At 39.6% G+C, this 16,671-nt stretch overlaps 2 protein-coding genes across 3 annotated transcripts in view; both read right to left on the reverse strand.

Annotated features, from left to right (window-relative positions):
- The window catches only part of LOC120545315, a 65,860-nt gene extending 63,314 nt beyond the window's left edge, over window positions 1-2,546 (reverse strand). Inside the window, exon 1 of the mRNA XM_039779563.1 lies at window positions 2,218-2,546. The gene's annotated coding sequence lies outside the window, so the exon portion shown is untranslated. The remainder of the gene's footprint in view (window positions 1-2,217) is intronic.
- LOC120545322 (molybdopterin synthase catalytic subunit) overlaps window positions 1-16,671 on the reverse strand; it is a 346,107-nt gene that overhangs the window by 296,850 nt on the left and 32,586 nt on the right. The gene's annotated exons all lie outside the window — the stretch shown is intronic.

Raw genomic sequence — 16,671 nt, forward strand, 5'->3', positions numbered from 1 at the left:
ATACAAACAAACGAGGCACAATCACAAATCCATCAAAAAAAAAAACTATTGCCTCGGGTCGAGCATATAAAACAAAACCTAGGAGCTTATACTTTACAAAACAACATAAGGAATGATATAAAAGAAAAATAAATAAAACATAAAGAGAAGGGGCTATCTCATTAAATTAAGATTTTCAAATAAATAGATTTAATTCAAGGGCTTTTTATCTTTAACTCGTTTCAATAACTTGCACAAAAGACTGAACTCATTCTTCCAACGGATCAGGGGGGGTTTGGTCTTAAAGGATCTACATTTATGTAGAAAATGTTTTCCTAGCAGCACCAAGTTGTTGAGAACAAACTATACCTTCTTATCTTCAATAAAAACACCAAACTTTATATTCTTCACTGTCATTTTTAACTCAGTCTTAAAAATTTGTTTGTTGGGTAGATTTCATTTAACATTTTTAAGTTGACCTCTTTTACCTTCGGGAGAAGAGAAATGAGATATAACTTTTCCTTATTTTCTTAACCTCTCCATCCCCAAATTCTTTCAACATTCACTCCCCTAAAGGATTAATAGGAACAGCTGTTAAATTTCACGTTAATGAAATTATCTAATCAACCAATCACATGGCAGCTTCTTCAATGCATTTAGGGGTGTGGTCCAGGTCTAGACTATCTCCTGAACTCCAAACTGAATGTCAGAATGGGAAAGAAAGGTGATCTAAGCTACTTTGAGCGTGGCGTGGTTGTTGGTGCCAGACGGGCTGGTCTGCTCAGTTACCGGGATTCTCACCCACAACCATTTCTAGGGTTTACAAAGAATGGTCTGAAGAAGGAAAAACATCCAGTATGCTGCAGTCCTGGGGGGCCAAAATGCCTTGTTGATGCTAGAGGTCAGAGGAGAATGGGCCGACTGATTCCAGCTGATAGAAGATCAACTTTGACTCAAATTATCACTCGTTACAACCGAGGTCTGCCACAACATGCACAACCTTGAGGTGGATGGGCTACACCAGCAGAAGACCCCCCCGGGTACCACTCATCTCCTCTAACAATAGGAACATGAGGCTACACCAGCAGAAGACCCCCGCAGGTACCACTCATCTCCTCTAACAATAGGAACATGAGGCTACACCAGCAGAAGACCCCCCCGGGTACCACTCATCTCCTCTAACAATAGGAACATGAGGCTACACCAGCAGAAGACCCCCAGGTACCACTCATCTCCTCTAACAATAGGAACATGAGGCTACACCAGCAGAAGACCCCCCCAGGTACCACTCATCTCCTCTAACAATAGGAACATGAGGCTACACCAGCAGAAGACCCCCCCAGGTACCACTCATCTCCACTAACAATAGGAACATGAGGCTACAGCAGCAGAAGACCCCCCAGGTACCACTCATCTCCTCTAACAATAGGAACATGAGGCTACACCAGCAGAAGACCCCCAGGTACCACTCATCTCCACTAACAATTAGGAACATGAGGCTACACCAGCAGAAGACCCCCCAGGTACCACCCATCTCCTCTAACAATAGGAACATGAGGCTACACCAGCAGAAGACCCCCCAGGTACCACTCATCTCCCTAACAATAGGAACATGAGGCTACACCAGCAGAAGCCCCCCCAGGTACCACTCATCTCCACTACCAATAGGAACATGAGGCTACACCAGCAGAAGACCCCCCCAGGTACCACTCATCTCCTCTAACAATAGGAACATGAGGCTACACCAGCAGAAGACCCCCCCGGGTACCACTCATCTCCTCTAACAATAGGAACATGAGGCTACACCAGCAGAAGACCCCCCGGTACCACTCATCTCCTCTAACAATAGGAACATGAGGCTACACCAGCAGAAGACCCGTGTATTTTTATTAATAAGGGAAAAAACTTCCACTAATGAATCCTGACAAAGCACACCTGTGAAGGTAAAACCATTTCAGGTGACTACCTCATGAAGCTCATTGAGAGAACACCAAGGGTTTGCAGAGTTATCAAAAAAGCAAAGGGTGGCTACTTTGAAGAATCTAAAATATAAGACATGTTTTCAGATATTTCACACTTTTTTGTTAAGTACATAATTCCATATGTGTTCATTCATAGTTTTGATGCCTTCAGTGAGAATCTACAATATAAATAGTCATGAAAATAAAGAAACACATTGAATGAGAAGGTGTGTCCAAACTTTTGGCCTGTACTGTACACACACACACTGAAACTGACCTTGGCAGTCATGAAGAAGTCTGCAGCATGTTGAACATGTGAAGAAAGTTTCCTGTCTGTTTACCAGCTGACTGGCCCTTCCTCTTCCTCTTCTTCACCTTGTTTTTGGGCGGGCTCCAAACCAGAGCTTAAAGCAGCCTGCCGCCATCTTGTGACGGGAGTGTGTAACATCAAGACTGGAAACAACCAACACTAATCATTCTTTAAAAACTTTATTTAATCAACACAACAAGGTCAACAATGTGTAACATGATGTGAATATATAAAATATATATTTTTAGGCTTTTAAATCGAATGTAAATGTATTTATTTGAAACAGGGACAATGCACAAATAGACATTAAACTTGTTAAACAAGAGAATATGTCTTGGGCCAGGTTATAGCAACAATTGTTAATTTCCACCTGTAGTCCCTGGGCAGGTATGACAATTATATAAAATAAAATAAATTAAATAAAATAAAAAGAAATGTAACAGGACTATAGATGATGTGGTGTCCATAGTAATTAAAAACAAGCAGTTTAGCAAAAACACAGGAGCACCAACAGCCCACACACACACACACACACACACACACACACACACACACACACACACACACACACACACACACACACACACACACACACACACACACACACACCCCCCCCCCACGCGTTTACCTCATGTAGGGTAAATAATACAGTTCAGAGCATCACATTGATTTATAACATTTGCAAAAAACTATTAAGATGGAGCAATAAAGCATAACATGTTCAGTCAGGTTAATGTTACAGAGTTTACAAAACATACTTTCAGAGACAGGCTCTGATTGGCTAATCAGGAGGACCGGTCCTAGTGGTCTGGTCTGTTTTGTTTTTGGTCTCAAAGTGTTCAGTCATGGTACAGGGTTGACATATATCATATCACGGCGGGGAACACTTACTCAACACAGGAAGGTCTGGATATGGAGACCTTCCCTCCACACCGGCTGTGGAAGGATTGGTTTGAAGACGGAGACCTTCCTCCACAGCGCTGTGGAGGAAGGTCTGGACATGAGAGACTAGCCCCGGTGTAGCCCCCATTGGTCACATGACAAACTGCAGTTTATCCACCCTGGGTTATCTTTGACCTTTTAGGTCTGAGTCCAACACGTTACATAATGCTTCAGTCAGAGTTATAAGAAATAGTTTTTTTTTTGATAATAAGGATCAGAGGAATATATGTGTCCAACATTATAAGAGATAATAATATATATATATATATATATATATATATATATATATATATATATATATATATATATATATATATATCTCAAACTGCAGATTTAGTTAGAACTAATGAACAAACAAAGACTTTTCTATAAACTGCAGCTTCTATCTATCTATCTATTTCTGTGAAGTCTTTGAGTTCTTTCTTCATATTTTCACAGTCATCAACCACCATCTTACACAGATCAGCCAAATGGGGGATTTCTCTTCTATCTTCAGAAACTTGTCTCAGAATCCTCTGAAAGTGCAGCATCACTGCCAGAGTCTTTTTCAGCCTGAAGTTCAGCTGATCTTTGCTCCAACTTCCTACACGTCCACTGTATTTCTCTCAGGTTGTTCTTCAGCCGTCCAACGATCTCCATGAAGTCTTTCCCCAGCTCTTCTACTCTTTCTGGACTTTCATCCACTTTATTTGGGTTTCTTGCACCTCCAACAGTACCTTCAACAAGACCAGATCCTCCACCAGCAGCAGCTGCTCCTACTAACCCTCCTAACAGACTCCGCCTCAACCCATCAGACCTCCTAAGCCCTGGGGTCCCATTCCTCTTGTTGCCGAGTGCTTGACCCATGTCCCTGGTCCCTCCTGGGTCTCTCTGACTCCATCAGTGATCTCCCTAAACTCTCTAACTATCTCTCTCATCCTGTGTTCACTGCTGTCAAACTCTCTGATGAATGAAGCTGCATGTTGTTTGAGTTTGTCCTTTAATTCAGACATATTAGGAGGATGTTCTTTGCTGTCTCTTCTTTGTCTTGGTTCTGATCCTGAAGACATGTTTCCTTCCTGGATGTGTTCAGATCCTGATGAAGCTGGACTCAGACTCAGACTTTAAATCAAACTGGGATCTGATGGAGACATGAAGAGACACACATCATCAGAATAAACACACACACACACACACACACACACACATATACACACACACACACACACACATATACACACACACACACACACACACACACACACACACACACACAATATACACACACACACATATACACACACACACACACACACACACACACACACACACACATATACACACACATACACACACACACATACACACACACACACACACACACACACATATACACACACACACATATACACACACACACACACACACACACACACACACACACACACACAACTAGGACTACAGTTGAAAATTAGCTGACGCATTTACAGAAATGTTGATTAATGTGAATTGTCCTAATCAAATAAATAAATCTATCTATCTATGAACACACACACACACACACATACACATGAAATGAACGACTACTAGGTCACTGTGTGAAGAGTTCATCAAAACATTTCTTTGATATCAGATGAAAACTTGCCAAACCGTTGGTATGATATCTGATGAAATCAGGCGACTGTGGGCCGGTCACATGACAGATACGTTTAGCGTCTTCACAATTACTCAATTTAGCGAAAAAGGTGAGTGTGAGCGTAGAGAGCACCGTGAGGTAGGGCTGGGAAATATAACGTCTGTATGTGTGTGTGTGTATGTCTGTCTGTGTGTATGTCTGTCTGTGTGTGTGTGTGTGTGTGGTGTGTGTGTGTGTTTGTGTGTGTGTGTGTATATGTGTGTGTTTATAGTCTTGTTAACTTCTTTCTGTTAGGCCTTGGCAATATATGGATATTATATTGATATCGTGATATGAGACTAGATATCGTCTTAGATTTTGGATATCGTGATATGGTATAAGTGTCTTCCTGGTTTTAAAGGCTGTATTACAGTGAAGTGATGTACTCTTCTGATCTTACCAGACTGTTCTAGCTCTTCTATTATTTGTCTTTACCCCACTTAGACATTATATCCACATTACTGATGATTATTTATCTAAAATCTCATTGTGTAAATATTGATATCGAGGTATTTGGTAAAAGATATCGTGATATTGGATTTTCTCCATATGGCCCAGCTCTACCGTGAGGTGACATCCTTTCAGAGGTACAGTTGAGTTTAGTTCGACAAAAAGAGCGTCATGCAATGACGACAGTTCAGTTTACATAGATAAATATTTATTGTCATCATGCTTAGAGTACACGGCTCCATGAATATAAAGTCCAACTCCAGGACCAGACTCTACATGAATATAAAGTCCAACTACAGGACCAGACTCTACATGAATATAAAGTCCAACTCCAGGACCAGACTCTACATGAATATAAAGTCCAACTCCAGGACCAGACTCTACATGAATATAAAGTCCAACTCCAGGACCAGACTCTACATGAATATAAAGTCCAACTCCAGGACCAGACTCTACATGAATATAAAGTCCAACTACAGGACCAGACTCTACATGAATATAAAGTCCAACTCCAGGACCAGACTCTACATGAATATAAAGTCCAACTCCAGGACCAGACTCTACATGAATATAAAGTCCAACTACAGGACCAGACTCTACATGAATATAAAGTCCAACTACAGGACCAGACTACATGAATATAAAGTCCAACTCCAGGACCAGACTCTACATGAATATAAAGTCCAACTCCAGGACCAGACTCTACATGAATATAAAGTCCAACTCCAGGACCAGACTCTACATGAATATAAAGTCCAACTCCAGGACCATATAAAGTCCAACTCCAGGACCAGACTCTACATGAATATAAAGTCCAACTCCAGGACCAGACTCTACATGAATATAAAGTCCAACTCCAGGACCAGACTCTACATGAATATAAAGTCCAACTCCAAGACCAGACTACATGAATATAAAGTCCAACTACAGGACCAGACTCTACATGAATATAACGTAACACAGCAGAGCAGCTGGAAGTTTAACTTTCTGCTTCAAGTTGATGTTTCTGTAGATAACTAGAGTTTGGAGTCACAGTGTGTTATTAAGAGCTTTAGAGAGAAAACTGGGTCATCCCCACTCTGGCCACTCACCCTCTTCTCTACACATTACATACAGACACACATACAGTACATACACATACAGTACATACATTCATACAGACACATACAGTACATACACATACAGTACATACATTCATACAGACACATACAGTACATACACATACAGTACATACACATACAGACACATACATACACATACAGACACATACACATACAGTACATACACATACATACACATACAGACACATACACATACAGTACATACACATACATACACACACATACATACACATACAGACACATACACATACAGTACATACACATACATACACATACAGACACATACACATACAGTACATACACATACATACACATACAGTACATACACATACAGACACATACACATACAGTACATACACATACAGACACATACAGTACATACACATACAGACACATACACATACAGTACATACACATACATACACATACAGACACATACACATACAGTACATACACATACATTCATATATACACATACAGTACATACACATACAGTACATACACATACAGTACATACACATACATTCATATATACACATACAGTACATACACATACAGTACATACACATACATACATACACATAGAAATAGTTCTATATCTATGTACATACATACACATACAGTACATACACATACATTCATACAGACACATACAGTACATACACATACAGTACATACACATACATTCATAGAGACATACAGTACATACACATACATTCATACAGAACATACACAGTACATACACATACAGTACATACACATACATACACATACAGTACATACACATACATACACATACAGACACATACAGTACATACACAAACATACACATACAGTACATACACATACATACACATACAGACACATACATTCATACATACACATACAGTACATACACATACATACACATACAGTACATACACATACATTCATACATACACATACAGTACATACACATGCATACACATACAGTACATACACATACATACACATACAGCACAGACACATACATTCATACAGACACATACAGTACAGTTACATTCATTATATACTTATTCCAATACTATTACTTTTTACTCTTTACATCCCACTGCATGTGTATTGGTATATTTGTATTTTTGTATATTATGTTGATATGTGCCTATATGTATGCTGTTGACTCTATTGTACAGTATGTGTCTATATTACTATAGTTGTCTACTAAATGTTTACTACTACATGTCTATTTGTCTATGTATCTATAGAGAGTTAACACCTACCAGAGTCATATTCCTTGTGTATGTGAGTATACTTGGCCAATAAATCTGATTCTGAGTCTATTCTGCAGAATATGAAGTCATTAAAATGAGCCTAAACTTTACTTCTTATAACCAACCTAGATCTTCCTAAAAAGACTCAAAACTGTCAAAAAAGGTCAAAAGTGTCAGAAGAAAACTTAATTTTTATATATAGTATGTGTGAATAAAGAATGTAAGCGATATATATGATAGTGCAGAATGAGTAGTTTGACTTTAAATCCTATTCTGATGATGTGGACTGACAGCAGGCCTCTCTGGGTTTCAGTCTCTGTTCCAACTTCAGTCTGTCATTAACTCGGACTAACTTTAACTTTCTTTAAAACTAACTTGAACTTTTCTCTCTCTGTCTCCTCTCTGCTGATGAACACATCAAGTCTTCCTGCTGGCTGTCAGCTTTTTAAAATCAGCTCTTTCTTACCTTTTGGTCTGCAGGCAGCGTGCTCACCCAGTCTGTCTCTCAGCTTTCACTTTCTCAGATATCACATGATCAGAGGAGCCAATCACAGCAGAGTCTGGACCCAGCCTCTTCCAGCTGCTCTCCTCTGGACGTCACTATGATCAACATTTAAAGGGGAACTCCTCCTAGTTTGAACTAGTTGTTGACACAGCAGAGGCCTGTACTAGGAATCCAGATCAACATGTCCTGGATTTCTTTCAGTTATCCTGCTTCACCTAACCTAACAACAGCGGTCCCGCATAACCTGTGTCACGACGGTGGTTAACAACTAGTTCAATCAACCCAGGGTTAGTTTACAGACAGACAGACAGACAGACAGACGAACAACTCAGGGTTTCCCAATCCAGCAACATGCACGTTCACATAAAAGAGGTGGTGTTTGCACAGCACGACCAATCACAAACATCTACCAGAGCTGCATGTTTTAAACAAGAAGAGCAAACTATAATTCTACATAAATATGAAGAACACAGACACAGTTTTACAGGCAAAAAGCAATCCAGTCACTGCTTCCTAAAACAGGAAGGAAAGATGGCAAAAACATAGCCGACGCTGTAAATGTGTAAATCACAACGCTTATTAATATCACTTGAAGTCTTTCAGTTCTTCCTTCATCTTTTCACAGTCATCAACCACCCTGCTACACAGATCAGCCAAATGGATGATTTCTCTTCTATCTTCAGAAACTCGTCTCAGACTCCTCTGTAACTCCTCCATGTCTCTCAGAGTGATTCCAGCCTGAAGTTCAGCTGATCTTTGCTCCAACTTCTCACACCTCCTCTTTATTTCTTCCAGGTCCTTCTTCAGCGGATCAACCATCTCCATGAACTCTTTCCCCAGCTCCTCTACTTTCTTTATACTTCTGTTCTCATGTATTGATTGTCTTGCATTTGCATCAACAACACCTCCAATAGCGGCTACTAATGCTACTGCTGCTGCTAATGCTGCTACTACAAGAATCACTGGTACTATTCCTAGTGCTCCTTCTGCTAGAACTCCTACTTGTCTTTCTGCTGCTGCAGGAATCATGGCTGCTTCTGGTTTTTCTGCCCATGTAGCTATTGGTGTTGCTGTAAGAGATGTGGATGCTTTCCTTGCTCTTCCCTTCCCTCTTTTCTCTGCGCTGCTGTGCGCTGCTACTACTAACCCTGCCAGAATAATGGCTCTTATTCTTGCTGCTAATCTCTTCTGCATCTTTCTGACTTCAGCAGTGGTCTCTTCTAACTCTCCTTTAATCTGTCTCATCCTGTGTTCACTGTTGTCAAACTCTCTGATGAATGACGCTGAATGAGTTTTAAGTTTGTCCATTAATTCAGACAGATCTGGAGGCAGTTCTTTGCTCCGTCTTCTTCTTGGTTTTGAAGCCATCTCCAGGTCTCCTGGTCCTCCTGGAGTGTTGAGATCTCCTCTTCAGAGTGATGAAGAAGCTGACTTTAAATCAAACTGTGATCTGATGTGATCAGAACGGTTCTGTGGAGACAGGAAGAGACACACATCATCAGAATAAATACACACACACACACACACACACACACACGCGTGTTTCCACCCAGCTCCACTCAGGTACCACTTTAAATTTTTTGTGAGCATTTTTTTGGCCTTTAATTCCACAGGACAGCTGGAGACATGACAGGGGAGAGAGAGGGGGAATGACATGCAGGTCGGAGTCAAACCTGCGACATCCTGCCAGTACCAGACGTGCTGGGAGGGGCAAGGGCCTGTTTATCGCTGCTTGCAGCTTTAATTTAACTTTTTAATTTTACTCTATTTTCAAAATTTGAAAACTAACCAACAGTCTGTGATGATGGTGATGAACCAAAGAAACTGAAAGCCAAATGACTCTCGCTGTTATCAGGTGGTTTATTTGTCCGGAGCTCGTTTAGATAGTTTAATAAGCGGTTGTATTGGTGCGGTTTTCATTCCTGCTTTCACAAACGGGTTAATTCTTCCAAGAACAACTAGGAACAACATTCTCCCCAAGAACACAAGTCTGGTCTTGTCCTTATTGGGATTGAGAAACACCCAAAGGGAAGAGTATGAAAATAGTGACAGCAACTCCAAAATACCTATTAACCAGCAGTGATTCTCAAGCTGCAGAGCTGCACATCAAAACATAATGTGACAATCATAAAGTGTTCAGTCTGCTGTAAAACAGAAGTGTCAGCTGATTAACAGACAGACAGAAAACACAATAGGTCCGCTGTAAACGCTTATCAAGTTAATTTGAATGACAAATCAGCAGGGCATGTCAGCAGGCCTCTCTGGGTTTCAGTCTCTGTTCCAACTTCAGTCTACCATTAACTCGAACTTGAACTTTTCTCTCTTTGTCTCAACTTTCTCACCTTTTGGTCTGCAGGCAGCGCGCTCACTCAGTCTGTCTCTCAGCTTCACTTTCTCAGATATCACATGATCAGAGGAGCCAATCACAGCAGAGTCTGGACCCAGCCTGTTTCAGCTGCTCTCCTCTGGGGGGCGGGGGGGGGGGACACAGAAACCCTTTCCTCCCTCAGGACGTCACTACAAAAAGGGAACGCTATCAACGCTGGTTTCTTCAACCTAAGGTAGATGGATAATTCTTCTTGTAGACATTGACCAATCTCAGTTTGTTACATTACATGACATGTCATTTAGCTGATGCTTTTATCTAAAGAGACTTACAATTAAATGCTTCCAACTGTAAAGGTTCAAACTCCAGACAACAAGTAGTAAGTGCAAATACATTAGCTTTAAATAAGCAAAGCTACAAAGAGACAAATGAAAGTGCAGGTTCAAGAATTATTTTTTTTTTTTTTTTATCCGAGGTGTAGTCTGAAGAGATGTGTTTTTAGCCTTCGGCAGAAGATGTGGAGGCTGTCAGCCATCCTGATGTCGATGGGGAGCTCGTTCCACCATTTAGGAGCCAGGACAGAGAACAGTCTGATCTGGTTGAGTGGTTAGTTCTCCCTCTCTGTGGGGGGGCAGCAAGCCGTTTGGCTGATGCAGAGAGAAGTGGGGGGGTTGGGGTATAGGGTTGGACCATGTCCTGGATGTAAGCTGGGGCTGATCCGTTCATGGCCCTGAATGTAAGTACTAGTGTACTGTATGAGAGTACTAGTGTACTGTATGAGAGTACTAGTGTACTGTATGAGAGTACTAGTGTACTATATGAGAGTACTAGTGTACTGTATGAGAGTACTAGTGTACTGTATGATAGTACTAGTGTACTGTATGAGAGTACTAGTGTACTGTATGATAGTACTAGTGTACTGTATGAGAGTACTAGTGTACTGTATGAGAGGACTAGTGTACTGTATGAGAGTACTAGTGTACTGTATGATAGTACTAGTGTACTGTATGAGAGTACTAGTGTACTCTATGATAGTACTAGTTTACTGTATTAGAGTACTAGTGTACTGTATGATAGTACTAGTGTACTGTATTAGAGTACTAGTGTACTGTATGAGAGTACTAGTGTACTGTATGATAGTACTAGTGTACTGTATTAGAGTACTAGTGTACTGTATGAGAGTACTAGTGTACTGTATTAGAGTACTAGTGTACTGTATGAGAGTACTAGTGTACTGTATTAGAGTACTAGTGTACTGTATGATAGTACTAGTGTACTGTATGTAAGTACTAGTGTCTTGAAGCAGATGCGGGCAGCAACTGGTAACCAGTGAAGAGAGGAGGAGGAGGAGGAGGAGGAGGAGGAGGAGGAGGAGGTGTAGTGTGAGAGAACTTGGGGAGGTTGAAAACAAGTCGAGCTGCTGCGTTCTGAATGAGCTGCAGGGGTCGGATGGCACATGCAGGCAGGCCAATCAGGAGGGAGCATGCAGGCAGGCCAATCAGGAGGGAGCATGCAGGCAAGCCAATCAGCAGGGAGCATGCAGGCAGGCCAATCAGGAGGGAGTTGCAGTAGTCTAGACGTGAGATGACTAGAGCCTGAACCAGAACCTGAGCCGCCTTCTGCGTTAGAAGGGGACGTATCCTTCTGATGTCATGCAGCATGTATCTACATGATCGGGTGGTTGCAGCGATGTTGGCAGTGAAGGGGGGGTAGTCGGTCATGTGTCACACCGGTGCGATCAGTAATATCTTTGTCTGTTTTTGTTTTTTTCTTTGCTAATACAATACTGCCACCAAACAATACAGTCATTTTTTCAACAGTAGAATGTAAAATGAATCACCTCTTAATGGTATTTCCTTCAGCTAAAGTTTTATGGGTTGGAGATTTTAATACAGTAATGGATGAAAGTATGGATAGATGGCCTCCCAAAGGCAGAGCAACAAATGAATTAGGAAATGTATGTAATTGATTGGACTTAATTGACATCTGGAAACATAAACACCCAAATCAAAACATATACACTTGGAATAATAAAGATAGATCTCAACAATCCCGCATAGATTTCTGGCTGGTCTCATCAGACATAGAAAATAAGGTTGACTCAGTGATGATAGAACCCACAGTCTTTACAGATCATAAGGCTGTAACAATTAATGTCAATATTGGGATGGTTAGGCACAACCCTAATAAAGATTACTTTTACAAAATGAAGAATTTAAAAAAGAAACCCAAACAATAATTGACAGATACTGGAGTCAAGCAAACTTACTCAATCATTTTGGAAACTGTTGGGAATTGATGAAATATGAAATTAGGAATTTGGCCTTATCTTTTGGGAAACGGATTGCTAAAGCAAAGAAAGAAATAGAGTCCCAAATAATTACAAAAGCAATAACATTATCAGAGAAAATAAGTTTATCCAGAGAAGATATGATTGAGATATCATCTCTACAACTTGAATTGGACCAAATATACGAATAGAAGGCCAGGGGGGGCTTTATCTAGGAGGAAGTGGCTTGAACAAGATGAAAAATGAACTAAATACTTTTTCAATTTGGAAAAGAGAAACTTTGACTTGTCTTCACTGTGTAAACTTAAAATTATAATCTAATATGCGAAGATGTATAATGTATTTCACAGTATGCAGCTGATTTCTATCAAAAGTTATATGCTGCTGACTGTGAAAATGAAGGAGATATGGATATGTTTCTGGAAGATATGGAAAGGAACATTTAATGCGTTGATGACAGTTTAAAATCAGTTTGCGACCAGAAGATTAGTTTAACAGAGGTACAAAAATGCATTGACTGTCTCAATAAATAAATAAATCTCCTGGGAATGATGGGTTGATAAGTGAATTTTATAAAGTATTTAATGAGTCATTAGCACCTTTTTTTGTAGAAGCCATAGGAAAAGGAGAACTACCTCCAACTCTTCGACAAGGTCTTATTAAATTGATTCCTAAACCAAAAAAAGATAAACTGAGTATTGAAAATGGGAGACCAATTAGTCTGTTAAATAATTCTGCTAAGATTGGATGATATTAAAAATGAAGAACAATCTGGATTCATGCCAGGAAGAAATATTTGTAATAACATACGATTAGTATTGGATATGATTGACTATGATGAATATATATTGGACAATAGCTTTATTTTATTTGTGGATTTTTACAAGACATTTGATACCATAAGTCACCGATTTAAGTTTAAAGTTATTAAGTGTCTTGGATTTGGGAACCAATTTTTGAAAGCTGTCGAAACGCTATATAATGGTTATTTATATTATTATTATTTTATATATTTATAAGGGTAAATATAAGGGTTGCAACAGTTCAATTAAGTTAGGTCACAGTACGACTCCTAGATTTGATATTGGTCGTGGCATAAGACAAGGGTGTCCACTTAGCCCCTTCTTATTCCTCCTTGTTACACAAATTATGGACATGCAACATTAGAAGAAATGGTGGTCTAGAAATATTAAGTTTTGAAACATTAAATAATACTTTCAGAGTAAAATGTTTAACTAATGTGATTGAAGAAAAGGACTGTATTTGGAATACTTTCCCTAAATATGAATTTGGATTAGTTGGTGGAGTTACATTTCTGTTAACATGTGATTACAAAATTGATAGATTACCTGTAAAGTTAACAAATTTTCATAAACAAGCTCTGTTGGCCTGGAAATTAATTTACAAGCATAATGTTACGCCAACCAATTAATACATTTGGAATATTCAATATAAATATAAATCTCTGTATTATGGAAATTGGGTTCTAATGGTAAAACAACTCCTTAATGCTGACGTACAGTTACTAAAGTAGAATGAATTCCTCTCCAAATTCCGGTTAGCAGTCAGACCAAGAGAATATGCACCAGTTGTTGATGCTGTCCGAGGAGAGTGCTGCAACTTCTCAGAGGTTCAGTACTGTCAGAGATCAATCTGTTTAGTAGGGGTATATTCCTCGGGGGGGTTGACATTACCAAGAATAAATGTTCTAATAAACACATCAGGAATTGTATACAAGAGGTGACTCTGCCCTCAGGAAGATTCTTTTAGGCTTAAGTCTTTGGAGAAATGAACTGGCAAAAAAATCTGTTTAATTGGTGACAATTTCTGTCTTAATAACAAAGTAAAAGAGGTTTCTTTTAAGATCTTACATAAAATATATCCAGTAAAAAGGACATTAATGAGATTTAAACTTGATATTGAATATTCTTGTACTTTCTGTGAACTAGAAGAAGAAACAATCTGTCATTTATTCTCTCACTGTATCTATACTAATATATTTGGGGTAGATTTTCAACATCTTATAAGACGGTACACAGGGCAATCAATTCAATTTAAGGATAAAGATATTTTTATTTGTTTTGGAGGCAATGAGATGGACAATGATGTTGTTTATTTTGTTCAAATAATCTTGTTATTGGGAAAATTCCACATTCACAAGAAGAAATGACTCCAAACCAAGCTTTGGACACTTCTTTCAAGAACTGCACCAATACAACAACACTATAAGAGATATTAAAAATAAGAATTATTAAGACTTAATATTAAGGAAATTAAGACAGGAAATGTGTTTGAAAAATTGCTCATGTGCCGGTGATACATTTGACGTAATATGTACTACACTTTTCTTTTCTACTTTTTTATTTATTTTCTACATATATGTTTCTTTGTATATGCACCTTTGTTATTGACTATTTGTAAATGTACATACTGGTGAAGTTTTCCAGCTGACTGGCTCTTCCTCTTCCTCTTCTTCACCTTGTTTTTGGGCGGGCTCCAAACCAGAGCTCAAAGGAGCCCGCCGCCATCTTGTGACGGGAGTGTGTAACATCAAGACTGGAAACAACCAACACTAATCATTCTTTAAAAACTTTATTTAATCAACACAACAAGTTCAACAATGTGTAACATGATGAATATGATATTCACATGATGATAACATGAATATATAAAATATATATTTTTAGGCTTTTAAATGCTAAGTTGTCACAGACAGAACGTTTACACACACATTACTTCATGTTGGCTAAATAAGATATACAGTCTACACATGCATACACACACACACACACACACACACACACACACACACACACACACACACAGACAAACACACACACACACACACACACACACAGGAATATTTGTGTCCCAAATTTTAAGTTCTGTGTCTCAAACTGCAGATTTAGTGAGAGATGAACACACAAGACCTTTTCTACAAACTGCTGCTTCTATCTTTTCTTTTTTATTTTCTTTTTCTTTTTTAAGTCTTTGAGTTCTTTCTTCATCTTTTCACAGTCATCCACCACCCTGCTACACAGAAGAGGCAGAATGATGATTTCTCTTCTATCTATGGCAGCTTGTGTCAGACTCATCCCAAAGCCCTCCAGGTCTCTCAGAGTGATTCTAGCCTGACCTTCAGCTGATCTGTTCTTCAACATCTCACACGTCCTCCTGATTTCTTCCAGGTCGTTCTTCAGCGGTTCAATGATCGTCATGAACTCTCTCCCCTTTTTCTGCTCTTCTTCTTCTTCATCTACTCTATTCATCTTTCTGTCTTCATCAGTGATGTCCCTTAACTATCCTGCGATCTTTCTCATCCTGTCTTTACTGCTGTGAAACTCTTTGCTGAATGAAGCTGAATGTTTTTTAAGTGTGTTTATTGATTCAGAAATTTGAGCAGAGATGGGTGTTGACCCTGAACCCCCCATCGTCTTCTCCTGGGGCCTGTTTTACAAAAGCAGAATATCTAAATCCAGGATAACTGATAAAGCGAGGCTTGACCTAGTCTAATCTGTGCATTCTGGCTTGGTGCGTTTCACGAAGGCCAAGCCAGGCTGAGGAGGAGGGACTAGGTCAGGCTGAGGAGGAGGGACTAGGAGCTGAGGAGGAGGGACTAGGTCGAGTCAGGCTGAAGTAATTCAGATACATGCGCGTCCACGGATTTCCTCAAAAGACAGCGAGGTCGATCACAGATTTCTTGATGCCAAAATAGAGAATACGCATTGTACATACTTTATACAGAGTGAGCAGCAGCTTCTTGTGGAAGTATGATGACGTGAAACACATTATTTGAATAAAAAGAAAAGAAACATGGCCGCTGTACTGAAACAGCGAGAAAAAGTGAGGCAGACGATCACGGACCGACTGAATGCGTAAGCAG

Source organism: Perca fluviatilis, chromosome 17 (assembly GCF_010015445.1).
Source record: "Perca fluviatilis chromosome 17, GENO_Pfluv_1.0, whole genome shotgun sequence".
Lineage (NCBI taxonomy): Eukaryota > Metazoa > Chordata > Actinopteri > Perciformes > Percidae > Perca > Perca fluviatilis.